The following is a 23,617-nucleotide window of genomic DNA, read 5'->3' on the forward strand; positions in this document are numbered from 1 at the left end:
TTCTATCCTTGTTGGATTTCTACCTTTATTACAGGAAATATAATTTTTCAATCCTTGTTGGATTTCTACCTTTATTACAGGAAATAACAGGAATAAAAAAACGAAAATCAATTATTTCAGAAATCGGTTTTTTTGGGGTGGGTTTAACAGTCCAGTTAAAGTGGCGATGAAAAAACCGATTAACCGAAAACCGGTTGTTTCAGCGACAACCGCCGTCCCTGCGATGTGGCCTTAACTGATATTTAATTGTAACAAATCGTACAAGAGTGACATTTGTGATAAATCTTAATGCGCCATTGCCTTGAAAAGGCATACTGTCGTAACACACAAGCTGCAACCCAGTAATAAATGACAACAACGAAATCCAAAATGGAGTCTGCGAAGTAGCAAGGGAACGACGTCACGAGACCCGACCCGAATGGCATTGGTTATTCTTGTTCCGGGCCGAGCTGTCCCCAGCGGTAACTGTGTGTGTGTGTGTGTGTGTGTGTGTGTGTGTGTGTGTGTAGGCCTGCCGACTTCCACCTGCAGGCGGACACTGGCAGCGCGACACAGCAGGTGTCGCCGGCAAGGCCAGTCCGCGTGGGCGCCTGAATACCAAGCGAGCCCCTACAAGGCCCGCCACTCACTCTGCGTCGTCTCTCTCTCTCCGAATTCCCTCGCTGTCTTGCAGTCTGTGGTCCTGTTGTGGTTCGAGCTCGCTAAAACCAACGTTGACATAGCACTTCCCACAGGGTGAGGACAAAAATAGCGAACTGCCACAGACGCAACACATTACCATGCCTGATACAATGGAGGAAACCCGCTCGCATTCAAAACAACTTCCACTAATCACGGAATGGAGAAATACAGAACCTATATAGTTTTCAATGGAATTTTACACCATTTATTGTGCACAATAGTGGCTAGTTCAGTTAAAAAAAGAAAAAAAGGCGTCGTATGGTATCAGTGACTGTGAGACCCTGAAGTACACGTTCAGCCCCCGCAGGCACCTTTCGTTCTGGAGACGTGAAGTTGTGCGACTAATTGTATCTGTTAAGTGTAGATGAATACAATGATATGTCTGTTGTTTAGTGTCGTGTTCACCTTACAGATGACGAGAGGTGACGAGAGGGTGAAACCTGGGGTCAGAACATTGCTTACACCCGCCGAAAAGCACTAAGTGGGCCGCAGAGCTTAACTTCTTCATCCGACGGTTAGTCCAGGTAGCGACCATGGACGTGGATAGAGATCACGTACCCTTCTGTCCAAATTAGACCACAAAGATACAATAATACTGAGATTTGGTAACTCTGGTGACCAAGGGAGATGCGACCGTTCATCTTCGTGCTCATAAAATCAGTCTAGCACGATGCGAGCTGTGTAGACAATCGTCCTGTCGTCTTGTAACACAGCTCGGTATTGGGGAACAAACATCATACCATGGGATGGGCCTGGAATGGTCGCACAATCCTTGCCAGAAATGCCATCTTGAACACTAGCCACGGGGGACTTGGAGTACCATGATGTGGCTGCCCAAATCACCGCCGGACTCCTGCCATGTTTCGCTCCTGGGACGTCAAATCGAGCAAAAGTTGGAAACAGTGTGAAATAAGGGAATGCAGATTTTCAAGGCGAAATCCGATGATGAAGTCTTCTCGGGTTATTAGTGGAGTCAAGGCATCGTTCTGCAGCAACAGTTCGACAAGAAAAATAAAAGCATAAAAAAGAGACTACTTGGAAGAATATACATACCGTCTGGTGTTCCTTCCATACGCTGGGCCATCCACGGCCAAGATTGCAAGGATATTGGAGAACAACATTAAAACCATTTTCCGCCGGCCGGGATGGCCGAGCGGTTCTAGGCGCTACAGTCTGGAACCGCGCGACCGCTACGGTTGCAGGTTCGAATCCTGCCTCGGGCATGGATGTGTGTGATGTCCTTAGGTTAATTAGGCTTAAGTATTTCTAAGTTGTAGGGGACTGATGACCTCAGAAGTGAAGTCCCATAGTGCTCAGAACCATTTGAACCATTTTTAAAACCATTTTCCGTTCATCGGCTAAAATCAACAATGTGCGTGGCTCAGTGAAAGAGAAACTAGGACTAGGGACACGAGGAATCTACAGCATCAGTTGCAGATGTGGTAAGCAGGATATCGGCCAGACGCAAAACGTTGCTCAGAGCATGTGTGAAACGTTCGCCTGGGGGAAACTGACAAATCTGCAGTGGCACAGCACAGCCTGAACAAAGCTCATGTGTCTGATTTTGAACAGACAGAGGTGTTGTGCCGGATGAAGTGGTTCTAGGACTCGATCGTCAAAGAGGCAGTCTAAATACGGGTCGATGATGATCTTGTCAACCGAGGTAGCCGTTTACAACTGAGCTCTGCATCGCGTATGTCGCTAACAACTACGTCAAGAGCGCTCTGATGTGGAAGTGGTGAAGGCAGCGGTTGGAATAGACAGGCAGCACCAGGACACGACGCCAGGAGCTTCCAACAGGCCACGAGATGTTCCCACCATTATCCGCGACACATCTTCCGTATGCGCGCGATTGGCCCAGCCTTCGTGGACGATGCAGAGCAGCCAGCTGTCCAGCGCCTGTAGAGATACGAACTGGACATGGATCCGACTCTTCGCCTGAAGCTGACAAGTAGGAAACTTGTCGAAACGTTGCCGCAGAAAGACGCCTCGACTCAAGTGATAACCCGAGAATACTTAATCAGTGTGAAATAAGACTTAACTGGCCAAACTATATTCTTCCATTGCTACACTACTGGCGACTAAAATTGCTACACCAAGAAGAAATGCAGATGATAAATGGGTATTCATTGGACAAATATACAAGAACTGATATGTGATTACATTTTCACGCAATTTGGGTGCATAGATCCTGAGAAATCAGTATCCAGAACAACCACCTCTGGCTGTAATAACGGCTTTGATACGCCTGGGCATTCAGTCAAACAAAGCTTGGATGGCGTGTACTGGTACAGCCGCCCATGCAGCTTCAACATGATACCACAGTACATCAAGAGTAGTGACTGGCGTATTGTGACGAGCCAGTTGCTCGGCCACCATTGACCAGACGTTTTCAATTGGTGAGGGATCTGGAGAATGTGCTGGCCAGGGCAGCAGTCGAACGTTTTCTGTATCCAGAAAGGCCCGTGCAGGACCCGCAACATGCGGTCGGGCATTATCCTGCTGAAATGTATGGTTTTGCAGGGATCGAATGAAGGGTGCAGCCGCGGGTCGTAACACATCGCAAATGTAACGTCCACTGTTCAAAGTGTCGTCAGTGCGAACAAAAGGTGACAGACGTGTAACCAATGGCACCCCGTACCATCACGCCGGGTGTACGCCAGTATGGCAATGACGAATACACGCTTCCAATGTTCGTTCACCGCGGTGTCGCCAAACACGGATGCGACCATCATGATGCTGCAAACAGAACCTGGATTCATCCGAAAAAATTGCGTTTTGCCATTCGTGCACCCAGGTTCGTCGTTGAGTACACCATCGCAGGCGCTCCTGTCTGTAATGCAGCGTCAAGGGTAACCGCAGCCATGGTCTCCGAGCTGATAGTCCATGCTGCTGCAAACGTCGTCGAACTGTTCGTGCAGATGGTTATTGTCTTGCAAACGTCCCCATCTGTTGACTGACGGATCGAGACGTGGCTACACGATCCGTTACTGCCATGCGGATGAGATGCCTGTCATCTAGACTGCTAGTGATACGAGGTCGTTGGGACCCAGCACGGCGTTTCGTATTACCCTCCTGAACCCACCGATTTCATATTCTGCTGACAGTCATTGGATCTCGACCAACGCGAGCAGCAATATCGCGATACGATAAACCGCAATCGCGATAGGCTACAATCCGACCATTATCAAGGTCGGAAACGTGATTGTACGCATTTCTCCTCCTTGCACGAGGCATCACAACAACGTTTCACCAGGCAACGGCGGTCAACTGCTGTTTGTGTATGAGAAATCGGTTGGAAACTTTCCTCATGTGAGCAGTGTCGCCACCGGCACCAATCTTGTGAGAATGCTCTGAAAAGCCAATCATTTGCATATCACAGCATCCTCTTCATGTCTGTTAAATTTCGCGTCTGTAGCACGTCATCTTCGTGGTGTAGCAATTTTAATGGCCAGTAGCGTACATAGCCTAGGTTTTATGCCTTCGGCACGACACGACATTTACATCACTCACGAGTGGCTTTGAAATTCCAGCTCGCCCTGCAGTTCGCTGCTTGTAGACCTCCGTTAGTGTTACTTTGGTGCTGACAAGATTAGCGAGTGCTATACACAGTTTTACAGTGACATTTCGAGATGTCTTCTTCATCACTGTCTTGGTCAATAGCCGTCCGTCACTGTCACTCAAAATATTCTTTCGGTCACGTTGTGTCTTAGCGGATCATTTTTTTTCCCCGTTTCACTGTATGCGGTACAAACCTTCGATACGGTGCCTCTGAAACACCAAATACTTAGTCTCCCTTGATTACGCAAGCACATAACACACTAGTACCTAAAATTTACCCACGTTCGAATTGACTTAGCTCCGGCAAAGTGGTTTTACAACTACACAGAGTACATTTGTGAGCATGACTGATAGAACTTATTCAGGAAATTGCACATGTGCGTTCGGTGTCAACTACAACAGGGCAGCCTGCAGGCTTGGGCAGTATCTGCATGTGTGTTTAAGCACTCCTTCCTCGCGATGTTTACGTATTTTTGTCCAACCCCTGGTCGTTGACAGTACATTATGACTGTCCAGTTATATCATGGGTCCATGCACCTTTTTCATTACATCTAACTACACTGTGTGTTCAGAATTATCGGAAACCGCCAAAAACATACGTTTTTCATATTACGTGCATTGTACTGCCACCTACTGTCAGGTACTCCATATCAGCGACCTAACTAGTCATTAGACATCGTGAGAGAGCAGAATGGGGCGCTCCGCGGAACTCAAGGGCTTCGAACGAGGTCAGGTGATTGGGTGTCACTTTTGTCATACGTCTGTATGCGAGATTTCCGCACTCCTAAACATCCCTAGTTCCACTGTTTCCGATGTGATAGTGAAGAGGAAATGTGAACGGACACCTACAGCATAAAAGCGAACAGGTCGACCTCGTTTATTGACTGATAGAGACCGCCGACAGTTGAAAAGGGTTCACAATGTGTAATAGGTAGACATCGCGCAGGAATTCCAAACTACATCAGGATTCACTGCAAGTACTATGACAGTTAGGCGGGAGGTGATAAAACTTGGATTTCAGGTCGAGCGGATGCTCATAGGCCACACATCACGCCGGTAAATGCCAAACGACACCTCGCTTGGTGTAAGGACCGTAAACATTGGACAATTGAACATTGGAAAAAGGTTGTGTGGAGTGACGAATCACGATACACAATGTGGCGATTCGATGGCAGGGTATGCGTATGGCGAATGCCCGGTGAAAGTCATCTTCCAGCGTGTCTAGTACAAACAGTAAAATTCGGAGGCAGTGGTGTTATTGTGTGGTCGCGTGTTTCATGGAGCGGGCTTGCACCACTTGTTGTTTTGCGTGGCACTATCACAGCACAGGCCTACATTGATGTTTTAAGCACCTTCTTGCTTCCCACTGTTGAAGAGCATCTTTCAACACGATCGAACACCTGCTCATAATGCACGGCCTGTGGCGGAGTGGTTACACAACATCATCCCTATAATGGACTGATCTGCACATATTCCTGGCCCGAATCCTACAGAACTCCTTAGGGATGTTTTGGGTCGCTGACATCGTGTCAGGTCTCACCGACCGACATCAATACCTCTCTTCAATGCAGCACTCCGTGAAGAATGGGCTGCCATTCCCCAAAAAACTTTCCCGCACCTGATTTGAACGTATGCCTGCGAAGAGTGGAAGACGTCATCAAGGCTAAGGGTGGGCCAACACCATATTGAATTCCAGCATTACCGATGGAGGGCACCGGGAACTTGTAAGTCATTTTCTGCCAGGTGTCCGGATACTTTTGAGCACGTAATGTATTATACGTCGCTGACGTCATTCTGTTGTAGTATTATGGGACATCATCTATGCTCACACATCATGATGTTTCCGAAGAAAGAAAAACGGGCTGTACCGAAACCGACACGGGTTCCATATCAGAAATCTTGCAAACGCAGCTCGCTGACTTCTTCTGTAAAGATCACCGTAGACGAAGGCGCTCAGATTGGTACCGTGTTTCTTGACCTGCGGAAGGCGTACGACACAGTTCCGCACTGTGCTTCAGTGAACAAAATATGAGCTTACCTAGTACCCAACAAGATCTGTGACTGGACTGAGAACGTTCTAAGGGATACTACTCAATCGACAGATGTAGTAATTATTTCTAGGTAATTATTTCTAGAGTTCCCCAAGAGAGTGTTATAGGGCAGTTACTATTTTCAGTATGTATAAATGATTTGACGGATAAGGTCGGAATCTCTATAACGGTTTTTGGAGATGTTACTTTCGTCTACAAGAAGCTTGCAACGTAAGAAGACTACCGTAATGCAGAAGCTCGTGCAGACGAGGAATGATTGGTGCAGGGATGGGCAGTGTATCCTGACCATAGATAAATGCAACACACTGCACATAAACGAGCGAAGACATTCACTACAGTTCGGTTACGCGGTTGGTGAAAAATCAATGGAAACATTAAGAACGTTGGAGTAGTCGTCCAGATCGACTTGAGGTGGAATGACCACATCAAACAAGTCGGATTAGCAGGAGAGAGAGGGGGTGGGGGGGGGGGGGAGGGTAGAGAAGAGAGAAGAGGGGAGAAGATCGAAGATCCAATAAAGAGTGGCGCGTTTCGTCATGGAATCGTTTCGTAAAGGTGAGACCGTTACAGAGATGCTCGACAAACTCAAGTGGCAGACAGCACACGAGAATACCAGGTCAGAACACTACTGCAGAAACAACGAAAAAAGCATGCCAAATGGAAACGGACGCAAAATCTCCGAGATTGGCGACAGTCCACATAGCCTTGAAACTTAGCGCTGACTTCGGTGCGAGATGCTTATAATAGTTAGCACAACGAAACTTTATCTCGAAACCTGGCAGAATATCCAAAGACATAATGGTCGTATGCGAAGTATGCTAGCGGCAAGTCACAGTCACTGCCTTCTCTGCACGATAGCAATGGAAATAGTATAGACGACAGTGCTGCCAAATCAGAATTACTAAACAGCTTTCCCAAACGAAACTTCCTGGCAGATAAAAACTGTATGCCGGATCGAGACTCGAACTCGGGACCTTTACCTTTCGTGAGCAAGTGCTCTACCAGGCTGTGGCAAAGCCATGTCTACGCAATATCCTTTCTTTCAGGAGTGCTAGTCCTGCAAGGTTCGCTGGAGAGCTTATGTAAAGTTTGGAAGGTAGGAGACGAGGTACTGGCCGAAGTAAAGCTGTGAGGACGGGGCGTGAGTCGTGCTTGGGTAGCTCAGTTGGTAGAGCACTTGCCTACGAAAGGCAAAGGTCCCGAGTTCGAGTCTCGGTCCGGCACACAGTTTTGTCTGCCAGGAAGTTTCATATCAGCGCACACTCCGCTGCAGAGTGAAAATCTTATTCTGGAACTTTCCCTATTATATTGAGTAATTACTAAATAAATTTTCTCCCGGCTAAAGAATTGGTCAAGTTGCTACAGAACTCCAAGTTAACGTCGTGTTAAAGTGTTGTCTGTAAGTTGTGTAAGTGTCACTAAATCACAGTTCATACAACAGATTCTATATAACTATGGATTATGATGGAAACCTTTATCTTCAGCAAAATGATCATTAAAACCACCGACTATCAGCCGCGCACAACACTGACATATGTTACCTGAAACAATATTCTTCGCAAGTCGTGCGTAATTAATTTCGACTCCATATATCAGCTAGAAAAGTTTGTTATAACGATCGTGCTATGAGCACTGTTTTTAAAAAAACCAATCTGATTCGAATTATTTTCATTAAAATGAGTTCGGAACCACCGGTGCACACTTATTTTTATACATTTGTATTACGTTCGGCATTTATGTCTGCAGAGTTGCGCAATTTGAATTTGCCGCTGAGACAATTGTTAAGATGGCGGCATACAATTGATAGAGACTTTCTATTGTTAGAGCAAATAAGTATTTTAAATGCTTATTAAACTTTACAGAAACTCTACTTTCGTATTGTGCACTATTTAGACTTCATCAAGCAAACATTTGATTTGTTTCTAAGGAAAACACAGACAAAAACGCGATACAAATTGCTATCATCAATGGCTGCGCTCCTTGCAGCGGAAAGAAATAACTAACACAGATAACGCTTACTGTGAGAGGAATTAAAGTTACAAATAATTATTCACTCATATTTATAATAATAATGAACTCTATTTTCAAGTAATAATTAACAAATAATTACAATTTCTTAACAGACCTCAGTTTAATATGCGTCCGCAACTTACAAAAGCCAACCAACAAAAGGTGAAAACAAAGGAAGACAAACGCAGATCATAAAAGGAATTTACAATTATCATTGTCTTTGTATGACACACATCGATATGTCTAATTACATCATAGAATATTATATAAATAATTAATATTTATAAGTTTTCACTGTTTTTTCATACGTCGAATACATAATGTTTATAACTGCTAGAGACATAATTTCCTGTCGTCACACTGTAGCCAAAAATTTATCACGTGGATGTTATAATGCCCCTTGGGCTGAGAAAAAAATTATTTTATCTATTGTATATTTTTTTATCAGTCCACGTAATCCACGTAGATTTGCTACTCTCAAGATGCAAATGTTTAGTTTCAATGTTGTTTCAGACATGATAAAATTATAGTTGAATCCAGTACTTTAAATGACTTCAGTGACTGTATTATCACGGAAATTGCTGCGGATACTTCCCGGATTAACTTATCCCCCCCCCTCCCCCCCCCTTCCATTTGGGTTCACTGGACTCGGAAAACCGGGAATAAAATCGTCCAAGGGGCTTCAAGAAAATACTGACACCTACTTTTAACAGTCAGGCTTGACATGATTGTAATAAAATATGCTGGAAAATGCAAATTTATGACTCTGTTGTAAGCATCTGAGATAATGAATGTATTTTCGTGGTGGTATATAACTCATTTATCGAATGTCATAAGAATTTGCTGCTGACGTCGTAAGACCGCCCTCGTGTCGAGCCGTTGGACCGCAGACAGGTGGTGGCTGCTGCTGGACCGCCCCCGGCCGAGTCGGTGGGGCGTCGGTTGCCGTCGGTTGGATCGTGGTTTGGATCTGCTGATGGTTAGAAGTCGCGCTGTAGCAGGTCTTGTTTCTCCTTTCCCACGTCCCTCAGTTTACGACGTTTACATGAAATGTCAAAATATAAGCATCAGTGACAAGATAATTACTATTCTCATCCTGTGGAAAAGTTTTAGTGTCCATTTCACTTGCATTCACACGGATGGAATTAGACTGTTTTTGGAGTATGTTCTGTATTTTGACACTGTTCAACACAGTGTAGTGATTCACATGTAAGTTTATCACAATATGCATATTTTGAACATTGCACCGTTAATCATACTAGTGTCCCTAGTGTGCTTCGTTTACTCAAGCGGAATGTAAATACTTTCGCGACGCGCTGCGTAGCCAACGTTGCATTATTGTTTTGCCGCGCGGCTGGCTGTACGGTCCGTCACATTAAATTTGGCATGCGGAGACGCTTCATATCAAACCACTAAAGGTCATCAGTTCAAGTTAATTATTAATACTTCAACAGTACTCAACGTTCATAGCGTTGCTGCTAACTTCGACACTCAAAGAGCGTTCATAAGGTTACGTGATCACAGTTTTTATCACTGTTCATCATTATTCACAATGTAAATCACAGTTCTTCACGCGTCCACTAGTTCCTGCGAGACACGTTTCACTGTTCTGATTGCTGTCAGTAGTTTTCCAGAGTACTTAACAGACAATCTATACGCAAATGACACTTTTCAAATAATGAGGTCTGGTACACTTGCACATTAGTTCATATTACCATATCTGAATAACAAAATTTAAAATTTTACACTGTCACAAAAACATGAGACAATATAAAACTTTCAGAATCTGCTACATTATCTTGACCATGAGATCATTACTGAACTGTCCAGATAACAGTACATTTCCATTTTTATTACATATACATATATTTATATATTTCTGTTTTTAATTTTTTATTGGGATTGTTATTTACCATGTTTTTGGGACAGATGTCCATGTTCGGTTTATCTAACCGGAATGTTGCTCATAATGACAGATGTCCATGTTCGGTTTATCTAACCGGAATGTTGCTCATAATGAAACGTGTACGTAAATCAGTACACATTCAGATTTCGCTTCACTAGTGGTGAAAGCAGTTTATTTTATTTTTTATTTTTTTTTGTCAGTCACACAGCTCACACACCACCAACACTCACTACGTGTGTGGGACTACATGACTCAATCTTATGAAAATATTTTTATTATATCCATTCTTAGACACGAACAAATATATTATTTAAGCATTTTAATCATTTCTATCCTACGTATAGGAAGGTAAAATTCCTCACATTTAATGCTACAACACTCAAGTGTTTATCAAGTTATTTATCTCTTTTAGAGTAAAAATACATTTATTATGGGGATTCTCTATTCCTTGTTCAAATAATTCAAGAACCTTACAGTGTAATACTTGACATAAAAGCTTATAAACTAATACATACATAATATTATCACCTTATTACTGCTAATTATTTTACCATAAACATTATATTTACAGTTATGGGATAGTGCACTTGCACTTCTGATTGGTCCTTTGTATCACTTTTTTCTTAGTCCAGGGGACCGAGTAAGATGTTCTGCAATAGGTCTTGTGCGGATACACTTTCATATTATACTGGTAATCTTTTATGATTCCAGGGCGTTCAGTGAATACTTCGAGGTATCCAGATAATAATTCTGTTAATTGTCTAGCCTCTGAAGCATTAATGCAAGTTGCCTCCTGTACTTTCTCTTCTATTGTTGTGACGATGTCACTCACGTTGCTGGGTGCATCGTTATTTCGATTTTTGTGACACATTTGTGGGTGCTTATGATCCAACACTAACAACTTCTGTTTGCTGACAGAAAGATTCATTTTTCTCATCAGCGGAAGGTTCGTACCGAACTCTCGATTCAGCATTAATGTTATGGGTTGCTGTTGGTACTTAAGTGCACATGTCCCACGGGCGAGATCAATTACAGCTTCCCTTTCCCGAAGGAACTCAAGACCCAGAAGCACCGGTACTGACAAGTTATCCATTAGTAGGAACGTGCATAATAAGCGATCATTTCCTAAGGAAACTTCCACCTGTGTCTGGCATTTTATACTCTGTGCCTTTTTTCCCAGTGCCCCTATAACCTTACAATTTGCAACCGGCTAAATCGGCAATCTTCTTATCTCCGATACCTTCTTGAAAAACTGCGTGTTCGTAACTGATACATTCGCACTTGTGTCAAGCAGAATAGTAGTTGTTACACCATTTACAGCTCCGGTGACACTTGCTCGGATATTTTCCCTTTGTGGCTTATCAGAGACAGCAGGTTCCTGATATAGCTCATCTTCGATCCTGTTGCCATCCTGATACCGTATCATGTTTATTTTTTGTTCCTTCGACCTATTGCCTTCATTGTTGGCCTCGGTCACCTGGCGAAGGCCTGCAGGGACCGAAATTAGTTTGTTGGCTTCTGAGTGTATTGTTTCGTTTCCGAAGGTACCTCCACTGTTCTAACATTTTGTGAGTTTTCAGTCGGAGGAGGCCAGCTTGGATCCCACCACGGTGGATATTGATTGCTTGGTATAGGTATAGCCTGTAGATAATTTATTGGCTGACCTGAATTGATAGAATTTTGCTGCGGCTGCCAATGACTTGGCCCTGGCTGTCGCCAATATTCACTGTCACCCCGTATATTTTTAGGCTTGTCTTTATATGGACTGTCTGACCTGTTGCCATTTCGTCTCTTTCGGTTGCCATTGTTATTGTTTGGGTTTTCATTGTGGTACGGCCTCTGATTACCATTCGGTTGTTGGTGTTTTTCGGCCTTTTTATAATTACTGTTATTATTATTAGGATAACCAAAATTTTTGTTGTAGGGATTCCTTATACTATTATTATTATTATTATTATTATCTTTCCTTTCTCAGACCTTAGGTCTGGTTCGGAATGAAAGTGACGCGGACCTTGATCAAGCGTCACTTCGTTTTAACTGTACGGTATATGCTACATTGCGTTTAGGAACTTTCGGGTAATTGAACATGTATCAATAATTACGGATTTCTGAAGTTGTATATATAAGTTTGGATGTAGCTGTATTGCATTGATGTACTGGTGGATATTGCGTGGTATGACTCCTGTAGTTGAAAGTATAATTGGTATAATGTCAACTTTATCCTGATGCCACATGTCCTTGACTTCCTCAGCCAGTTGGATGTATTTTTCAATTTTTTCTCCTGTTTTCTTCTGTATATTTGCAGTATTGGGTATGGATATTTCAATTAGTTGTGTTAATTTCTTCTTTTTATTGGTGAGTATGATGTCAGGTTTGTTATGTGGCGTTGTTTTATCTGTTATAATGGTTCTGTTCCAGTATAATTTGTATTCATCATTCTCCAGTACATTTTGTGGTGTATACTTGTATGTAGGAACGTGTTGTTTTAAAAGTTTATGTTGTAAGGCAAGCTGTTGATGTATTATTTTTGCGACGTTGTCATGTCTTCTGGGGTATTCTGTATTTGCTAGTATTGTACATCCGCTTGTGATGTGATCTACTGTTTCTATTTGTTGTTTGCAAAGTCTGCATTTATCTGTTGTGGTATTGGGATCTTTAATAATATGCTTGCTGTAATATCTGGTGTTTATTGTTTGATCCTGTATTGCAATCATGAATCCTTCTGTCTCACTGTATATATTGCCTCTTTTTAGCCATGTGTTGGATGCGTCTTGATCGATGTGTGGCTGTGTTAGATGATACGGGTGCTTGCCATGTAGTGTTTTCTTTTTCCAATTTACTTTCTTTGTATCTGTTGATGTTATGTGATCTAAAGGGTTGTAGAGGTGGTTATGAAATTGTAGTGGTGTAGCCGATGTATTTATGTGGGTGATTGCTTTGTGTATTTTGCTAGTTTCTGCTCGTTCTAGAAAGAATTTTCTTAAATTGTCTACCTGTCCATAATGTAGGTTTTTTATGTCGATAAATCCCCTTCCTCCTTCCTTTCTGCTTAATGTGAATCTTTCTGTTGCTGAATGTATGTGATGTATTCTATATTTGTGGCATTGTGATCGTGTAAGTGTATTGAGTGCTTCTAGGTCTGTGTTACTCCATTTCACTACTCCAAATGAGTAGGTCAATATTGGTATAGCATAGGTATTTATAGCTTTTGTCTTGTTTCTTACTGTCAATTCTGTTTTCAGTATTTTTGTTAGTCTTTGTCTATATTTTTCTTTTAGCTCTTCCTTAATATTTCTATCATCTATTCCTATTTTTTGTCTGTATCCTAGATATTTATAGGCATCTGTTTTTTTCCATCGCTTCTATGCAGTCGCTGTGGTTATCCAATATGTAATCTTCTTGTTTAGTGTGTTTTCCCTTGACTATGCTATTTTTCCTACATTTGTCTGTTCCAAAAGCCATATTTATATCATTGCTAAATACTTCTGTTATCTTTAGTAATTGGTTGAGTTGTTGATTTGTTGCTGCCAGTAGTTTTAGATCATCCATGTATAGCAAATGTGTGATTTTGTGTGGGTATGTTCCAGTAATATTGTAACCATAATTTGTATTATTTAGCATGTTGGATAGTGGGTTCAGAGCAAGGCAGAACCAGAAAGGACTTAATGAGTCTCCTTGGTATATTCCACGCTTAATCTGTATTGGCTGTGATGTGATATTATTTGAATTTGTTTGGATATTAAGTGTAGTTTTCCAGTTTTTCATTACTATGTTTAGGAACTGTATCAATTTAGGATCTACTTTATATATTTCCAATATTTGTAGTAACCATGAGTGCGGTACACTATCAAAAGCTTTTTGGTAATCGATGTATGCGTAGTGTAGCGACCTTTGTTTAGTTTTAGCTTGATATGTCACCTCTGCATCTATTATCAGTTGCTCTTTACATCCTCGTGCTCCTTTGCAACAGCCTTTTTGTTCTTCATTTATAATTTTGTTCTGTGTTGTATGTGTCACTAGTTTCTGTTTAATGACTGAAGTTAATATTTTGTATATTGTTGGTAGGCATGTTATGGGGCGATATTTAGCTGGGTTCGCTGTGTCTGCTTGATCTTTAGGTTTCAGATAAGTTATTCCACGTGTAAGTGTATCAGGGAGTGTGTATGGGTCTGCAATGTAACTGTTAAATAATTTAGTTAGATGTGAATGTGTTGCGGTGAACTTCTTTAACCAGAAATTTGCTATTTTATCATTTCCAGGGGCTTTCCAATTGTGAGTAGAATTAATTGCTTGGGTGACTTCATGTTGCAAAATTGTCACTTCAGGCATTTGTGGTATCATCTTGTATGTGTCTGTTTCTGCTTGTATCCACCGTGCATGCCTGTTATGTTGTACCGGGTTTGCCATATGTTGCTCCAGAAGTGTTCCATGTCTGTTATGTTTGGTGGATTGTTTATTTCAATGTGTGTGTTATCTATTGTCTGGTAAAATTTCTTTTGGTTTGTGTTGAATGTTTGGTTTTGTTTCCTTCCATTTTCACTTTTTTTGTACCTTCTGAGTCGTTTGGCGAATGCTTGTAATTTCTGCTTCTTTTCGTCTAATTGCTCTGTCGCTTCTTGTTGTGAGATTTTACCTAACCTTTTTCGTTTTTTTTCCGAGATTTCATTTCTTATAAATTGTGTTAGCTGTCCGATGTCTTTTCTCAGTTTTTCTATTTTGATCTGTAGCCTGTGTTGCCATGCTGGTTATTATTATTATTATTATTATTATTATTATTATTCTATTATCCATTACTATAAGCTTTACTTTTATTTTTCTTTGGACTACCTTCGCCCCTATTTCCATTATTCCCATTCCATGAATTTTTTCTGTTAGGACTATTATTATTGCTGATCACGTCAGAATTTTTTCTGTCGTCTTCTTGCACTAGATCCAGAGAATCAATGACAGACAGAAATTCTTTCATATCGGTGTCTGTAACATTAAATAATTTTTCTCTAATATGTATGGGTAATCTAGCTTTTAACACTAGCAATAAGTCTGGTGGTTACTGGCTCATCCCAGTACCGGGTCATGTTAACATATTTTTCAAAGTACTTTCTTAAGGAACCTGACTTCGGATTGTACATTTCTGCATTGTAAACAATTTTACGGAGTCGCTCTGGATTAGACGCTGACCAGAATTGATCAAGGAACGCCTTCTCAAAGTCGTGGAAAGTCTTGCAAGTTTCTGCTGCATTTAATGCCCAGAGCGACGCATCACCAGAAATATGTGAAACCACAAACTGTATTTTCTGTTCTTCCGACCATGATTTTGGAAGAACACTTTTGAAGTTTCGAATGAAAACTACTGGATGTATGTTTTTCTTGCTTTCTTCGTTAAATATTTGAAACTGTCTATGCTTAATTAGGTTTTCTTCATGCATCAAAGTAGTTAAGTGCATGGAATTGCTATCATTCGCAGGTGGTGTGGTTACTTTATTATAAGTACATTCTATTACACTATTATTGTTCCTTGGTGTCACATATTGCTCTGGCAATACCGGTTGATTACCAAAATTTGGTCTTCCTTTTGGTGCATTAAAATTCGCCGTTAGATTATCTGCGATCTTTTCCCTGTCAGTACCAGTGTTGTCATTACTGCATACTGTCAGGTGTTCAAAGTTTTGATTTTCAGAGCTCAGCACCCTGGCTGCTTCTTTTCGGACTTGCTTTCGGATTTCCGAGGGAATGTCCCCTTGCATTGTTTCCACAGCGGTAGCCAAGGCTTTGAATTGGCTCTCTAGTCTATCTACTTCAGTTTGAAGACTATTGACCTGAACTGGAATGTTTGTTAACGGTTCAATAGTGGTTTTTACTGCATCGATCTCCTGCTTAAAATGCCGGCCGCGGTGGTCTCGCGGTTCTAGGCGCGCAGTCCGGAACCGTGCGACTGCTACGGTCGCAGGTTCGAATCCTGCCTCGGGTATGTATGTGTGTGATATCCTTAGGTTAGTTAGGTTTAAGTAGTTCTAAGTTCTAGGGGACTGATGACCACAGCTGTTAAGTCCCATAGTGCTCAGGGCCATTTGAACCATTTGAACCATTCTGCTTAAAATGGGTAGTAATAGCATTATCACGATCGACCAACACTTGATTTATCCTACGGACAATTTCTTTATCTCTTTCCAGAAAAATATTGTTTATATTTTCCATAAATTTCTTTTCCTTTTCTTGGTCCCTGAGCTCCTGTTGCTGTTTTTCTATAAGCTTTTCCTGTCTACGTTTTTCCTTTTCCTGCTGACGTTGTCTTTCACGCCCCTGCTCTGTAATAGTAAACTTCTCAAAAAATGCTGTTATCATATCCTGTATCGACATAGCATGAGCATTGCTAACTTCTGCCCCCTTGCCCAGAACAAATATTGTCATTAATTCCTAACTGGTTGAATGCAGGAGTGTCAGTTTGTTTTGGCAGCTCCTGAGTTTTACTATCACTCGGGACATCAGTTATTAAATTATCATTCATAAATAAATTTTCTAATAATTCGACAGAAATATGGGTAGATTGTTCTTCCTGTGACTCTGATGTCATCTCTGCATCAGTATGCTCATTCGGTTTATTTTTCTTTTGTTTAACCATTCAATCACCAATACAGCACAACAAATATATAAATCACTGACAAGCACCAATTGACACAAAATGATCTTATAACTAACACATATACACAAGTAACACTCAAAAATATTATTCTCGCAGCCAGAATATTCAATTATTACTACTTATCGCTGCAGGTACTGAAACCAACACTCACGAAAACGCCGGTACGGAACTACAAGTCCCACCGCCACACCTTCACCTGCCCATGTTAGGCAAAATTTTTCTGCCTGACTCATGTAATATTACCACCGTGAGAGGGTGGTACGGGACTACAAGTCCCACCGCCACACCTCCAAAGAAAAAGCAACCAACCCGCTCTTTCGCAGTAGCGAACTTTACCTGCAAACCAAGCTCCGCATATACCGGACAATTATGCTGCCTGCCCTCACTTATGAACCTGCTGCATGGGCCACGATTAGTGTCACCAGGATGCGGGCGTTGCAGCGCCTGCAGAACAAGGTGCTCAGGTGGAGCCTGGACGCTCCGCCACTCACGAGAATTGTCACTCTCCACGAGGAAGCGGATATCGTCCCCCTAAAGACGACCATACGCAACAACGCGCGGCGGCTCTATGAGAAAGTGGATGCCTTGCGGGACACTGTCCATGGGTTACGCCACGTTGGGACCACACTCCTACGCCGCTGGCATCGACATCCGGTTCCCCTAACCATCCTAGAGGAATCGGATTCCGACCATGGCTAACGATAGGTCTGGTACGTCCACCACGGACGCATCCTTTGGCGGGACTAGCTCCCATTCTACGTCCAATACTTTCCAATCATACCTGCCCACGTTAGGCTAAATTTTTCTGCCTGACTCATGTAGTACTGTCACCGTCAGAGAGTGGTACGGGACTACAAGTCCCACCGCCACACCTCCAAAGTGAATTGCAGTAACGCAGTCACTGCCCTGTGGAAATTTACTGCCTCACCAACACAGTTAGACCGCAATAGACCGATGATGCTGTATTGTAACATATCACAAAAAAAAAACAGCGAATGTCATTAGTGTGCTGCTATGTAATTGCAGTACATGAACATCTGCTCCTACGTGTGTGACGGTGGTGGACTGCACTGCTTATATGAAGCTACTCGTGCGGCTCGCACCAGCGTATATTCACATTCGTACAGCAGTTCGGTAGGAACATGTCAATGCTCATGAAACAAGTACATAAACGATGAGTAATAGTTTGTTTTGGTACTCCGTACCTGTAATAGATCACAATTTCAATTATTAAAATGAATAAATGTGCATTGGTGGCCACACGTTGGGCGCCAGTGTGGCGTTCGCTGGGTTATTCAGTGGTTTGGTATTTAACTAATTTGTAAATGAAAATGATAATCTTATTTTATTACATTGAGTAATTACTAAATAAATTTTCTCCCGGCTAAAGAATTGGTCAAGTTGCTAAAGAACTCCAAGTTAACGTCGTGTTAAAGTGTTGTCTGTAAGTTGTGTAAGTTTCACTAAATCACAGTTCATACAACAGATTCTATACAACTATGGATTATGATGGAAACCGTTATCTTCAGCAAAATGATCATTAAAACCACCGACTATCAGCCGCGCACAACACTGACATATGTTACCTGAAACAATATTCTTCGCAAGTCGTGCGTAATTAATTTCGGCTCCATATATCAGCTAGAAAAGTTTGTTGTAACGATCGTGCTATGAGCTTTGTTTTTAAAAAACCAATCTGATTCGAATTATTTTCATTAAAATGAGTTCGGAACCACCGGTGCACATTTATTTTTATACATTTGTATTACGTTCGGCATTTATGTCTGCAGAGTTGCGTAATTCGAATTTGCCGCTGAGACAATTGTTAAGATGGCGGCATACAATTGAGACTTTCTATTGTTAGAGCAAATAAGTATTTTAAATGCTTATTAAACTTTACAGAAACTCTACTTTCGTATTGTGCACTATTTAGACTTCATCAAGCAAACACTTGATTTGTTTCTAAGGAAAACACAGACAAAAACGCGATACAAATTGCTATCATCAATGGCTGCGCTCCTTGCAGCGGAAAGAAATAACTAACACAGATGCTGCTTACTGAGAGAGGAATTAAAGTTACAAATAATTATTCACTCATATTTATAATAACAATGAACTCTATTTTCAAGTAATAATTAACAAATAATTACAATTTCTTAACAGACCTCAGTTTAATATGCGTCCGCAACTTACAAAAGCCAACCAACAAAAGGTAAAAAGAAAGGAAGACAAACGCAGATCATAAAAGGAATTTACAATTATCATTGTCTTTGTATGACACACATCGATATGTCTAATTACATCATAGAATATTATATAAATAATTAATATTTATAAGTTTTCACTGTTTTTTCATACGTCGAATACATAATGTTTATAACTGCTAGAGGCATAATTTCCTCTCGTCGCACTGTAGCCAAAAATTTAAGAACAGCTGCCAACATGAGGAACATAGAAGTATGTATCCTCAGAGTGGTGAAGCAACTTAAATCGCCTAATAAAAGCAGGTCTTCCAGTCCAAACTGCATACTAGTAAGGTTACTTTAAGAGTATGGTGATAGAATAGCTCCATACTTAACATTCATATACAACCGTTCGCTCGACGGAAGATCCGTTCCCAAAGACTGAAAAGTTGCTCAGGTCACATCAATATTCAAGAAAGGTAGTAGGAGTATTACACTAAATTAAAGACCCATATCACTAACGTCGATGTGCACCAGGATTTTGCCACACATGTTGTGTTCGGACATAAGGAACTATCTGGAAGAGAATGGTCTATTGACACATTCAACACGGATATAGAAAACACCGTTCTTGTGAAGCTCAATTAGCTCTTTACTCATATGAAGTGTTGAGTGCTACTGACAAGGGATTTAAAATTTATTCCGTATTTCTAGATTTCCAGAAAGTTTTTGACACTGTACCACACAAGCGGCATGTAGTGAAATTGCATACTTTTGGAATATCGTCTCAGTTATGTGACTAGATTCGTGATTTCCTATCAGAGAGGTCACAGTTCGTAGTAATTGTCGGAAAGTCATTAATTAAAACAGAAATGATTTCTGGCGTTGCCCAAGGTAGTGTTACAGAACCTATGCTGTTCCATATATATGCGATTTAGGGCGCAATTTGAGCAGCCATCCTAGTGTTTGCAGATGACTCTGTCGTTTATCGACTGGTAAAGTCACCAGAAGATCAAAACAATTTGCAAAACAATTTAGAAAAGAAATCTGTATAGTGCAAAAATAGGGAATTGACCCTTAATAACGAAAAGTGTGAGGTGACTCACATGAGTGCTGAAAGGAATCTGTTAAACTTCTGTTTCACAATAAATCAGTCAAATCTAAAGACCGTAAATTCAACTAAATACCTAGGTGTTACAATTACGACAACTTAAATTGGAAGGAGCACACAGAAAATGTTATGGAAGAGGCTACCCAAAGAATGCGTTTAATTGGCTGGACACTCAGAAAATGTAACGGATCTACTAAAGATACTGCCTACACTACTCTTGTCCGTCCTCTTTTTAGAATACTGTTGCACGGTGTGAGATCCTTACCAGATAGCGTTGACGGAGTACATCGAGAAAGTTCAAAGAAGGGCAGCACGTTTTGTATTTTCGCGAAATAGCTAAGAGTATGTCACTGAAATGATACAGGTTTTGGTTTGGACATCAATAATACAAAGGCGTTTCTCGCTGCGACGCAATCTTCTCAGGAAATTTCAGTCACCAATTTTCTCCTCCGAATGCGAAAATATTTTGTTGACACCGACATACATAGCGTGAAACTATCATAATACTAAAATAAGGGAAATCCGAGCTCCCACAGAAAGACACAGTGTTCAGTGTTCGTCTTCTCCGCGCGCTGTAAGAGATTGAAATAATAGAGAATTACTGTGAAAGTAGTTAAAAAAATGTTCAAATGTGTGTGAAATCTTACGGGACTTACCTACTATAGTCATCAGTCCCTAAGCTTACACACTACGTAACCTAAATTATCCTAAGGAGAAACACACACACCCATGCCCGAGGGAGGACTCGAACCTCCGCCGGGACTAGCCGCACAGTCCATGACTGCAGCGCCTTAGACCGCTCGGGAAGGTAGTCCGGTTAACCCTATGCCATGCACTTAAATGTGATTTGCAGAGTATCCACCTCGACATAGATGTAGATGAAGATAGCGGTGTGCACCACTGAGAAACTTATCTCCTGAAATTCCGAGAGCGTACATTCAAAGACGAATCCAGCAATATACAGGGTGGTTATAATTAAAGTGCATTCCTCATGGAGAACCAGTGTGTGCTGTAGATACCGTATGGCAGCGAAAGTTGCTAGATACGATAATGCGTTAATGTGGTATGGTTTATGCTGGAAAAATAAATAATAGCAATTTTGGCCACCAGGTGCCAAACTAGCGCTGTACAGCATCTCGTCGACGTGTCCTGTGCTCATGCTGAACAAATCGTGTAAGTGTTGATTAATAATAAAATTAAAAATATGCCTTCCTAACTTGGCTGACCATCGTGGTTCGACCTTTCCTGCCCACGTCCTGTTGCTAATCCATTACATATCGAAACATTTCTATACGTCTTTCTTGCATTCACAGCGACAGATTTGAAAATGGTGACCAAAATTGGAACTAATTGTTTTCCAGCGTAAACTGGTTCCACACGAGGCATTAGAATATGTACTACGTTTCGCTGTTATATGATAATTACGGCCAATACCGCACCTTCATGAGTAGCTGCACCTTAATTGTAACCACCCGGAACTGCTTCCTGCCACACCTGTCTCGTGAAATGTCCACAAACAAAGAAAATCAGAGAAATTATCACTCATACGGAAGTTCATCGACAGTCGTTCTTCGCATACATCAAGGAAGGGGAGAAATTACACTGGAACTAGAGGTGCTTTTTGCCACACACCGTAAGGTGGATTGCCCGTATAGAAGCAGTGGCAGATGTAGATGTACAACCATTAATGCTATTTGTGGCCGCGCGGGATTAGCCGAGCGGTCTAAAGGCGCTGCAGTCATGGACTGTGCGGCTTTAAATCCCATAAGATTTCACACACATTTGAACCTTTTTTTTTTTTTTTTTTTTGTGATTAATAACCTGAGACAGTTCATGATGAAAGCTGCAGTTTTAGTCTCTCTCGGCGTGATTGGTCAATAGTGTGTTACCAAACGTTGGAGAGAGTTATTGATTCCATTCATAGGCACGATATTTTGACGCCTGATCATTTCATCTTCTTTAGGTACTGCGCGAACTCTATTGTTTCGTGCACTCGCTGCCAGGACTCCAATAAGAATGTGGACTATTGCTGGTGCAGCGGCGGTGTTTATAGCCGAGCTCGACTACTCCATTCGACGCCCATTAATTTTCCGCAGCCCGCACTGATATTCAGCGAAACGCACGTTATCGCGCCGTTTCCCGACTAAAACAACCAATCGAATCTTCCGCCGCCGAGCACTGCTTCGGACATAATCACGGCAGGAAATATGACGAGACCGGTATCGTGTTGCGAACGCTAACTTTGAGGAACAGCGTAATTAAGGAGTCAAGCGAAATACAGATGTTTGAAAAGCTAATAAACCGGGGTGGAGGTTTCAATTTAATCAAGACTTGCAGTCTGGCACTTCGGCACTCAATTATTACTTCACCGGCCATCTCGTCCATCACTATAATGAAATCTGTACAGTTGTGGTCCCATAACTCTACTTTCGTGCAAGCCCAGAACTTTACCGGTGTACAAAACTAAAGGACGAGGGCAACTTTCGCGTGACGTATCACTGCTCGATGGACGATATACAGGGTGGTCCATAGGTCGTGACCGGGCCAAATATCTCACGAAATAAGCGTCAAACGAAAAAACTACAAAGAACGAAACTTGTCTAGCTTGAAGGGGGAAACCAGATGGAGCTATGGTTGGCCCGCTAGATGGCGCTGCCATAGGTCAAACGGATATCGACTGCGTTTTTTAAAATAGGAACCCCCATTTTTATTACATATTCGTGTAGTACGTAAAGAAATATGAATGTTTTAGTTGGACCACTTTTTTCGCTTTGTGACAGATGGCGCTGTAATAGTCACAAACATATGGCTCACAATTGTAGACGAACAATTAGTAAAAGGTAGGTTTTTTAAATTAAAATACAAAATGAAGGTACGTTTGAACATTTTATTTTGGTTTTTCCGATGTGATACATGTACCTTTATGAACTTACCATTTCTGAGAACGCATTCTGTTACAGCGTTATTACCTGTAAATACGACATTAATGCAATAAATGCTCAAAATGATGTCGGTCAACCTCAATGAATTTGGCAATACGTGTAACGACATTCCTCTCAACAGCGAGTAGTTCGCCTTCCGTAATGTTCGCACACGCACTGACAATGCGCTGACACATGTTGTCAGGCGTTGTCGGTGCATCACGATAGCAAATATCTTTCAACTTTCCCCACAGAAAGAAATCCGGAGACGTCAGATCCAGTGAACGTGCGGGCCATTCTTCGACGTCCAATCCACCTGTCACGAAATATGCTATTCAATACCGCTTCAACCGCACTCGAGCTATGTGCCGGACATCCATCATGTTGGAAGTACATCGCCATTCTGTCATGCAGTGAAACATCTTGTAGTAACATCGGTAGAACATCTACATCTACATCTACATCTACATCTACATCTACATCTACATTGATACTCCGCAAGCCACCCAACGGTGTGTGGCGGAGGGCACTTTACGTGCCACTGTCATTACCT

The 23,617-nt window shown here is 41.7% G+C and overlaps 1 protein-coding gene across 1 annotated transcript in view; it reads left to right on the forward strand.

Moving 5' to 3' along the window:
• The window catches only part of LOC124623082 (feline leukemia virus subgroup C receptor-related protein 2), a 756,299-nt gene that overhangs the window by 280,706 nt on the left and 451,976 nt on the right, over window positions 1-23,617 (forward strand). The gene's annotated exons all lie outside the window — the stretch shown is intronic.

Source organism: Schistocerca americana, chromosome 7, assembly GCF_021461395.2.
Source record: "Schistocerca americana isolate TAMUIC-IGC-003095 chromosome 7, iqSchAmer2.1, whole genome shotgun sequence".
NCBI classification, from domain to species: domain Eukaryota; kingdom Metazoa; phylum Arthropoda; class Insecta; order Orthoptera; family Acrididae; genus Schistocerca; species Schistocerca americana.